General features: G+C 39.1%; 1 protein-coding gene across 2 annotated transcripts in view; it reads right to left on the bottom strand.

The window, feature by feature from the left end:
- Window positions 1-796, bottom strand: part of gsc (goosecoid) — a 31765-nt gene extending 30969 nt beyond the window's left edge. For both annotated transcript variants that reach the window (XM_025062002.1, XM_025061998.1), the window contains exon 1: window positions 677-796. The gene's annotated coding sequence lies outside the window, so the exon portion shown is untranslated. The remainder of the gene's footprint in view (window positions 1-676) is intronic.
- Window positions 797-10815: the final 10019 nt, after the last annotated feature.

Here is a 10815-nt window from a genome sequence, read left to right as displayed (position 1 = left end):
TGTAGTAAAGTCCAGCACAGGAGTAAACGGGGAGTAAAAATGTGGGATGAACGCAGAGGGAAGGCACCAATAAATCTGCAAGGATTAGGATTGAAAACAGGGATCATACGTTTACTGTCAGAATGACTTGGCCAAGTATTCTGTTATGCGAGCTGGGTGGCTGGACAGAGGGGGTGTAAATTGTCCAGGGTTAACCAGGCAAATGTAACACAGCCACACGTGGATTTACATCATAGTCCTTTAAATGATGTTTTTCTCAGTGGGGAAATGTAGACATGGGCTTTGGCCCAAACCTCCAAATTTGAACTGAATTTATCTATCTACTTTAAACTATCTGTATCCAGGGGTTTCTTTGGGGGGGTCAGAAAACTGTATTCAAATGCACACACACACCTTTGAGAAAATTAACATTAATGACTTAAAAAAAAAACCCCAATGCCAATTGTACACAAGAGTTTCCAAACTTTTCAATGCCAAGACCCCAAAAACAGCATTAGCTTCTGGCCATGGCAAACACACAGACAATCCTACAAAATATGTAAAATAAATAAATAAATACATACATAAACCTAATTTTAATTTTTCATTATTATTTTTAGAACTATATATTGTCACTGTTTAATAAATATATCAACAAATTGTTGACAGAAAAGAACAGAATGAGAAGAAATCAAACCTCTCTCGTGTGTTGGCCTGTTGCCTCCTCGGTCTGTTTCTCTGTTTTAAAACCCCGTCCTTTTCGCGCTCCTCAAGCTAAGCTAAGCTACACGTTAGCTCCTGGAGCAGAGCAGCTTGGTAACAGGGCACAGATTAAGATGTCGTCATGCCAACGTCGCAGCTGTCACACGAGGTGCGTTCAGGTACCATCGGAAACGTGAGAGCGATTACAGTAGTTACATCGGAAACGTGAGAATCCAGCGATTACAGTAGTTCATGTGTCGCACTGTTCTCTCTATATACAGCATATATGTCCAAACTATTTTGGTATCTCTTTGTATTATCTATCATATATGTGGTATAGTAAGGGGTGGTAAAAAAATATAAATAAAACACACCCTTGTTTGTGTGTGAGTGATAACACAAATCAAGGTAAAGGTTAATTCCTGGGTTGTATATGAAAAACTATTCAGCCATATGCAAATTATAAAAAGAATGTGTCACAAAAACGTCTCTCACTGCAATGGCTAACGTTATAAACGGTTTTTCCTCCTCCGCTCTATTTTCCCACCAGTTCTTGTTCTGCACAAACAAGAAAAAGTCACACAGGGCAAGATTACATGGATAAAGAGGATGTCAAACCTCAAGTCATATTGTTTTTACTTTCTGGCATCACCAGAAATTTAGCTGCCATTTTTCCCATCGCAGAAACAAAATATAACTTGCTAATCTTTTTGATCTACCATTACAAAACTCACAGAACATGTTTAATAAGCACCAAGAAAAACCAACAGGAAACACTGTATAAACAATACAGAGCAATGCCACACAGCAGTCAGCACACTGCCAACTACAGAAATGACACAAAAGAAAACAGAGTTATAGACCGATATAAAACTGCATGTCTTAAGACAGACCTACAAAGTAGGAGAACTACAGAAAGTCCATCAATCATCCCAAGGGATTAAACCAGCGATCTTTCCTGTAAAATGAAACTACTCTTTCATCCCTTGACAGCTTTTGTAATGAAATCCCTTGAGAACACCCAGCAAGTCCGAGACCAACACACAAAAAGAAAAATAATATAAAATGAAAATGACCACAAGGAGGCATGGTGCTTAGTGAACAGCAAAGTATCTCTGGTCTGAGCACCTGGTGTAAATGATGGTTTATATGGAGGTTGCAGGTTCTTCCCACCTGTGTATGAGCACTGGGCCCAATGACTGTTGAATAGTGATGGGTGAGACCAGATTTTTGATTCAACACAATACCGATTACTTGTCGATACTGATACTCTGATACTGATATTTATCATAGTATATCATTCATAACAACTTACATTAATTTATTTTTACACAATGTAGATTTATTAGCATAAATGCTACCATAGAAGTAAGATGTCCTCTTGAAAAATCATAATACATAACACATTTATTCATATTTTTAATATTTTTGGATCAACTTCAGTCCTGATCAGAAAGGTTAAAATTCTGAAATCAATCAAATATCTGGTGTAGTCAGATACCAATTTAATTCATTAATCAGTATAGATAGTTTATGACAGTAGTAGCTACTCAGTCGTGTGAGGATTGATATATCAATCATTTCTACTCCATCTTCCACTAAAAAGAATTAAGGGTAAGAGATGCATCAATAAAAAAATAAAGATATTACAGACACTGGATATCCTCCAAGTCATGGAATGTCCACATTCTCATTTTATGTAAACAGTAATAGGATACAACAACAATTTACACGGTCCAAAAGGTGACCACTAACTGTATTTTCACCAAATAGTCTTGATTTCTGTCAGTGTTGGTCAACCTAACACAAAAGAGAAGCAGACCTGGTGGTGAAATCAAAATCTGCCTTTTTGTTTTTAAGGGGACTTGTTTGTCCATGTTAGTTTAGTCATGTCCTGTGGTTTGTGTCAGAGGCACGGACATTAGTGGGTTGCAGGTTTTAGGCCTGTAAGAAGTGCATTTCAAGTCTGCACAGTGACAGCGCAGTAATACGCACTGTCAGGAATGGTTCAAGAACAACAAGACATAAAGGAGACTTTGCCCATTCCTGTGTGTAATTGCCTCAGGTCATGGTCGCTGCTTCACTGCAGATGACCCCAAAAGGCTTTATATATTATAACAGGACCAGAACTTTAAACCATTCATAAAAAACAAACTTTCTAGGATATTTCCTACAGAATTCAGCTCTGGAGGCCTGGGTTTTGTAAAAATCACAATCCCTCCCTTCTCACCATATATTTTCTCTTACTCCCACCCCTTGTCTCCTGCACACATTAATGCCCCACAATGATACATTCATTTGAGTGAGAACAGAGAAAAGCAAAACTCTCAGCACATGCTGATGAGTGAGTGTTATAAAATACTACGAACACCACAAACATGAATGTTTTCTTTTCTGCATGAGCTCCATAGATGACCCGGCTAATAGAAGTTTACTGGTACAGGCAATTCCTCTGAAGCCACGGGTCCAAGGAAAGTGGGCCCAGATTGTCTTATTCCTGACTGAATACTCTTAATGGGGTATTTGGATATGGCCATCTGGCCCCATCAACCATGATGTGATTTATGCTTCTTTTGAAAAAGTACATTTCCATTGCAACTTTGTTCTTGTATGGTCCGTCCATTACTGATAACTCTGCCTTGTAAAAAACATCAGAAGATTAGAAAAAAAAAACTTAAAATACAATATTTCTTTTAACCCCACCCACGTGTTGATTGAATATATTTAGCTTTAACATAATAAGAGTTCAAATTATTGTTAGAAGCTATGCACTGGTTAGAAAAAACTAAGATGGGGGTTGGGGTTAGGTGAAGTATGGGGGGAGGAGGGTGGCAGCAGTATCACAACATGAAAATCGTTATTCCAATATCATGATATTTTTAACCTTACGCATCTAGTTCCCCTTTTTTGCCTAAAGTTCTTTTAACCTTACGCATCTAGTTCCCCTTTCTTTGCCTAAAGGTGGCGCTAAGCAATAGTTAAAAGCCATGTTCAGGGATTTATAAAAACTGGTGCATTTTGTAATGTAAATTTTTACAACAATTTTTAAAGTTTTCCAATGAGAATGAGGAGAACATTTTGGGTGATTAATGAAAAAAACATTTTGCATAGTGTGTTACTGACATGTTGGTAGTGTAATAGCAGCTTGTTAGCACATACCAACATTAGCGGCGGGTTAGCAGGCTATGCCCAGCTAACACCGCCAACGCTTTTTTTGTCTTGTTTTGGACCTAACTTAAAGATTTCAATCTTATGAGTTGCGATACTGACACCTGCTGGGTCAGTTATACGGTGCTGCTGTTTGTCTCTCTGTTCCAGCAGCATACAGAAAAATAGGGTTTCCTCATACTGAGGAATTATTATTCACAAGATTAATAATGAATAATTATTTTAATTATTATTATTTAGTAAATAATCATGATACATTTCGATTGTAATAGATCAATGATTAAATAAATGATTAATAATAATTTATCCACAGCTTTGTGTTAGCGCCTGAACAGTGTAAGTCAAGTATATTTTATTTGTAAATCAGAAATTCACAAAACACATTTTACAATATTAAAAAAATATATATCTTCATAAAAAAAATACATAACAGAGGGCAATCATTTTGGTGACAGTGGGGAGAAATAAAACCAACCCGTTCGACAGGAAGAAATCTCCTGCAGTTCCAGGCTCAGTGTTGCCGTCTGCCTCGGCAAAGAGAAGAAAAAGAGGAGGACAGACAGAGAGATCAGGAACAGACATACAACACTTTAATATTTACAGTCCACCAAGCTGTGCAAACGGTTCACTTTACCAAAACTAACTGAACAGGTTTGCAGGACAGTGACATGCTGTTTATTACAATATTAAATGTTTATTGATGTGTCTTGGATTTACAGGGGTTGTTGCAGGTCACCATTGGAATTAAAGGCAAAAACCTAAAAGGTGTCTTTGGAGGACGGACTTTCTCAACCCTAAAAGTCCATCATCTTCTTCACAGATCTTACTTAGTGTTTGATGCATATTAGAAACACGGTCACAGCATGAGCCACAGTACAAAATGTTTCATGATTTCATTAAGAGATCATTTCAACTGTTAACAGATTAGCTGGCCCTTTACTCATGATGCTGAAAGGTCTTAGATTAAGTTTGTTGTTTATGGTTCACACTCGTCTGGTGATATTTTAAATCACGGACCTACAAATGCCTGTCTTTGACCTGTCTCCTCTACCAGGTAATCCCTGCCAGTCGGTAGAACCACAACTTGTGTCGTTGGGGGGATTTGCCTCGCTACTAATTCCTGTCTCCTCTGCCTCAGACTCCTGCCTTTTTGCCTGGACATCAATCCTGCAATTACCATGTGACGCCAGACCTTGTCCTCTTTTCAATAAACAACTTTTTGGCATTTCTACATTTACACCAACCCTGACATCTGGGTGGCTAAGGCTTTTCTACATTTACACCAACCCTGACATCAGGCAAGCTATTAATCTGTAGCACAAAACCTGTAGTTCCTGCACTACCCTAAGAGAATAAACATCTATTAAAATATGTTATACAGAGGTAAAAGTCCCTGTTAGAAGACGTTAATGGCCCAACTGATGACGAATTTACAAAGTGAATGTCACTTTTAAACACAAACCCCCTGAGGTGATTTATATCTTTTCACAGAGAGTACTGAGTCCAGTCAATATTCACATGGTTTTTACCATCTCTCTATAGTCTGTATTTCTGTAGTCATCTAAATATGTAATTCCACTTCTTGACATGTCCTTGAGACACTATTGCTAACTGCTAACAAGCTGTCTTTGTTGATTTGCATATTTTGTGTCCAATAGACAATTAGTTATAAACCTAAAATTATTTTTTCTATTCCTTCCATTCAGTTTTGACTGACTGTACATGACCAGATTCGAATACAGCAAAACAAGGCAGCAGTTTCACATTTAAGTCGTTGCCCCTTACTTGCTCTGAATACAGGCCTGAAGGGAAAATACATGCTAAATGCTAACATATAAACAAAATGCATACCAGCCCTTTAGAGTGGCTTTTCGTGGTCAGCAGAGCAGACTGAACTGAAAACATTACCATTCACCATTGTCTCGGATCATTCAACCATTCAAACCACTGTTGTGTGTTGTTATAAAAGCTGGAATTGTCTAAAGTTAAGCTAGCTTTTAGCTTAACTTTTGCCTCACTCCTCCTCAGCTCATTTGAGTCTGTACTGAATTGTAAGGCCTGTATCATATCTCCTAATGCATACGTAATCACATGTGTGTCAGTTCTTGACACTCTGAGCTGCTGACAGGCCAATCAGCTTGGCACTCCAAACATGAAAAACATTCTTTATAAAACATGCTTTTTACCCTTTCAGGGGTTTTATTCCTGCAAGGGCTGTAATGGACATCCGGGGTGAGTGTGTGACACTGATGGCTGGGTGAGGGCATCATTTCCATGAGTAAAATAACAAGTCTCTGTCAGACATGTCATCACACACACACACACACACAAACTCATACCACGCTGGGAAGTGTGTGTGGTGGCCGTGTCTTTGGATTTTTTTTAAATGCTTTTTAAGTGCCAAAAGGCTACAATGGCTCAAGGGAGGATAAAAGGCATTCATGTTCACATGTGACACTTGAGGGCTTGATGGGATGCTTCTTTGGGCTCAGTGACAGGTGCTTCAACATTCAAAAAGGCCACAGCACAGGGAGGTGTCAGCACCTAGCAAGAGCCGGCACAAGTGATTCGCTTTTTCTTTTTCTTTTTTTTGTGCAGAAAAGTCATTTGTCTCATCAGTATCCTTCATCAGAGTTGACTCGCAGACATTCTTCTCCGTGCTGTGTATTTTTTCACGGATGTATGACATGCGATTACTCAGATCTGACAGAGGTGGGCCGCAGATGGGGAACAAAAACTCATGTGTATCTTATGGACGTCCGCTCACAGTTTATTCATGCTGCCACCGGCTAGTTAATCAATTAATCACACAAATGTTGTAGTCTGGAGGTTGTGCACTTCACACTTTCCACAGAATGCATCAGTTATTGTTAGGGTACATGAGTACAGCAGCCCTCAGTGAAAAAAAACAGAAAAATAAATGAATAAATATGACTTGTTTGTAATCCGTACATGCACACGCTCATGTAAACATGTTATGTAATTAGTTCATGTTCCACTGTTTATACAGATGGTCCTCGGTTTAAGACGTCCTCGACTTATGACGTTTTATGATTACGTCACCATCTCCCATAAATTTATCAAGAAAGTCTTGTTGTTCTTCTTCTCTGGCTTGATATAAAAAAAAAAACAGATTTTAGCCACCCAAAGAACTCCCCTAATAGTATCCATGATTTAAAGTACTATCTTATACGAGTACATCTTTATTTAAGTCCCACAGGAAGTAAAATGCACATATAATACAGGAGGTCCTCGGTTTACGATGTCCTCATGGCGTTTCGTGGTTACGTCACAATCTCCCATAAATGTTTTAAGTCTTGTTCCATCATTCCAACAGCAAACAGAGCAGACAAATATATCGCACTATACGCAGACATCTTGTTCCATCATTCCAACGTACAGCAAACAGAGCAGACGAATATGTCGCACTATACGCAGACGACATCGTTGTTTACATTCAGTGATTGAATGCCATAAGTTGTATTGTGCTACATTCTTTCTTTTTTCTTTTTTTTTTTGCCCTTCATTCTGGCTCCCAGGTGTAAGTCAGACTCTCTGATGTTTTTATGTCCTAGGTTTTGATCCAGTGAGTGACACAGGTACTGATGTACAGTATGTCCCGTCTGACTTGTACACATTTTTCCAGTACCGTTTTAAGACTACAATTCCTGTGAATTATCTCTCGACTACATATTCTGTAACAATCCCAGGCTGCCTGGAGGTCAATTATTAATAAATCTTTGTTAAAATTATATATATATGAAATTATGTATACAGAAAAGACAAAATGAAAACAATAAACAGAAATGTACTGCAGCACCAAGGTGTACTGCTGTATCTGATATTCATCTGTACACCCACAGCCTTATATACATATTTTCCTGACCAGCCACGCTGTTGTGACAGGTGGGTAACAGAAAATAAAGCACCAGCAGGGCAGTATTTAAATCCAACTGTTATGCCTTAATTTATTTGGCTTAAGATGCGTTTGACCTGAATATCAATTGAGCAATTAACATGGACAAACACACACGCAGCTCTCCTTTATAGCTTATGAAGCCTCTTTCTCTCGCTGCATGTCACATATCCTCTCCTGCCTCTAAAGCCCCCGCCCCTGTTTGCTTGAAGGAATCTAATCTAAAACGTGGTTGCGGACATGATTCTTATTACGAGGTGTCTGCACGGCTCGGCTCTCTGCTCTGCAGTTGTAACACATTTACATTCGTTCATTTCTTAACACAATTTCTTTGACGCGTCAGTGGTATAAACGCTGGAGGATGAGAAAGAAATTGAGCTCTGGGGGTCTTTTCTCTGCCCAGCAGGACGCACGCTGAATAAAGCTTGAATAACAAATGAGTTTGGTTGAGGATTTGGCTAATTAGTTCAGGTCATAGCCACCGCCCCCCTCCACCCCCCAAGACAACTAGACTTATCTGAGAGACGGAGAGCGAGAGAGGGACAGAGACCCAGCACTTGAACTGCGGACCCCGAGCTCTAATTAACTGGGACTGCCAATGAAAAGCAGCTGGCAATAATTACACATTTAGAGTGCCTTTGGGGGGAAAAAAAGCATAATTTCTGTAGCCATCGCCATAAATCTTGTGCTGTCCAAGCCCATACGTTTAACATGAACTTTTCCTGAGCAGGTTAATGCATTACTCATATAAAAAACACAGTATCCCTTTGTGTTTTCCTTGGACCTGCTTAATAACAAAGAGTATAAGACGTGCAGCCGGCAGATCAGTGTGCCCACGAACATCTCACAGAACTGTTGGAGCGTGAAGAGCCAACACCTTCACTTACCACCATGTGTGAACTTTCTCTCTTTCCGCTTTTTCCACCATCTCTCCACTTAAAGCTTAATCCACGTCTGACTGTGTTGAAATGTAGATTAGCAGTGGCCGGCCAATCAATCTGGTGAGATACCTTACTAAAGAAAATCGGTTGCAAAGATGCAATTTTCTCGAAGAAAAAACACTTGTACAAATATCAGAAAATCGGTTGCAAAGATGCAATTTTATCGAAGAAAAAACACTTAGATAGAACATAAACCACCCTAGAAACACTGTATATTTTTAGGTTTTATATGAGATGTTTAGGAGAGAGTGCAGCGGATGTTTTGACCAGGTAAAGGTACAGATTTGCAAGAACGAGGTTGATGTCGAGAGTTGTAGCAACAGAGCTATAAAGTGTAGTCGCATAATGAAGGAATGGGAAAGAGGTGGAAGCATAGTTTAGTTCAGATCAGTTTGGTTTAATGTCCAGCATAAAAGGTACTACGGATACAGAGCGTTGGTCAGAGGTCAGCAGCTGTTTTACTGATAGGGAACAAAAGGTACTACGGATACAGAGCGTTGGTTGAAAAGGTCAGAGGTCAGCAGCTGTTGTACTGATAGGGAACATGGTTATATTATGAGTCAGGAGTGGCAGAAAAGTACGTGAGGTTCCGGCAGGACATGTAAAAGTCCAGAGTGGCTGATGGGTTCAAGGTATGAGTGGGTTTGTACCAGGGTTCGGCTCTGACATGATATTGTCATCTGTGGTGAGAGTAGGGGGCAGGTGGAAGAAAGCCTGGAGAGGTGGAGTTTGGAGCGGAAATGAATGAAGGTCAGCAGGTCAAGACAGAATATGTGAGTGTACTGTATACAGGTGTGAGGTGAGTGGAAGGATGAACCAATTTTGTCTTGACACCGCACATCATAATGATGGAATGAGACTTTCTTCATAAATTTATGGGAGATGGCGACATGGCCACCAAACGTTTAAGGTTTAAGGTTTTTTAGGTTTAAGATGTCGCAAACCAAAGATTCCACCATGGAATTTAATACATTTATATAACATCGAAGTAATATTTCAATATATCAATATATTTTCATGTTGTAATTATACATTTTTCTTCCCGTGGGATTTCAATAAATAAATGAAATAAAGAAGAAGTTTTTTTTTTCAAGATATTAAACACATCGTGGATTCTATTAGGCGAGACCTTTAAGTGGCTAAAATCTGTTTTTCTTTTCACCCTGCTGTCAGCCATTCCATCAGTGATAGAGCAAGTGTCTGTGGCCCGGGTTGTTCCAGTGAAATGGCAGCACATTCATCGGGGAACTCTGTGCTGTCAGCATTCATAACGTGTCGACATTTCATGGAACCGCACAAAAAAACAAGAACTATTTCTTCGACGACGAGCGACTCAAAGAGAACATTTGGTTTTACTTTTGGATAATTCCACTGAAACACAAGTCAGACGGTAACTGTTACTCTGAAGCGCCGCAGCCACCAACTGATGAGCAATTAAGCAATTACACCCATTTCACAAAGTAAGCCATAAACACTCTTAAGTGTATTGAGAAAAGAGCCGGCGCGTTACGTGGGGAAACTCACCTCAATCCTTTGTCAGACACTCTTTTTCGGATGATTAATAGTTTAATTTTTTTTAATTATTTAGACACACAGATAATTTATTAAAACACGGGGCTATTACCACATCTCGTAATAGACAAGTTACAATGATGAAAGCTTAATTTGTTTTTAGAGCACTTACAGGGGTTAGCAAAGCCACCTTACTCATCAATCATGTGTCACTTAACACAAGTGTTATATTATGGGAGAAACACAAATACATTAGCTTAAATGCATGCTTTCTGACAGCTGCCTCTTCCCAGACTTTGATTCTCTCCTTACTTTTTTTTCTTTCTTTTTTTTTTTACTGTAAAGAAAATTACAAGTAGTCATCCGGTAAAGGATTTGCTTTGCTTAATGAAGGAGTGCTTTGGCAGCAGACACATCACTGCTTTACAGCAGGGTGTAATTAAAATTGACAGATGACGTCCTAAGAGCCATACGCTACACTTTGTAAATCAGATGTTTAAAGACGTTATGCCCTACATGCCTTAAATATTTACAGGAATTAGATTTGCTATGGTTTGTCTCCAGTCAATGGGATATGCAGTAAGGTATAGGTCATTG

This window comes from Cynoglossus semilaevis, chromosome 1 (assembly GCF_000523025.1).
Source record: "Cynoglossus semilaevis isolate Cse_v1.0 chromosome 1, Cse_v1.0, whole genome shotgun sequence".
Classification (NCBI taxonomy): Eukaryota; Metazoa; Chordata; class Actinopteri; order Pleuronectiformes; family Cynoglossidae; genus Cynoglossus; species Cynoglossus semilaevis.
Note: the sequence above shows the minus strand (reverse complement) of the source record. Positions and strands in the feature narration are given on the sequence as shown.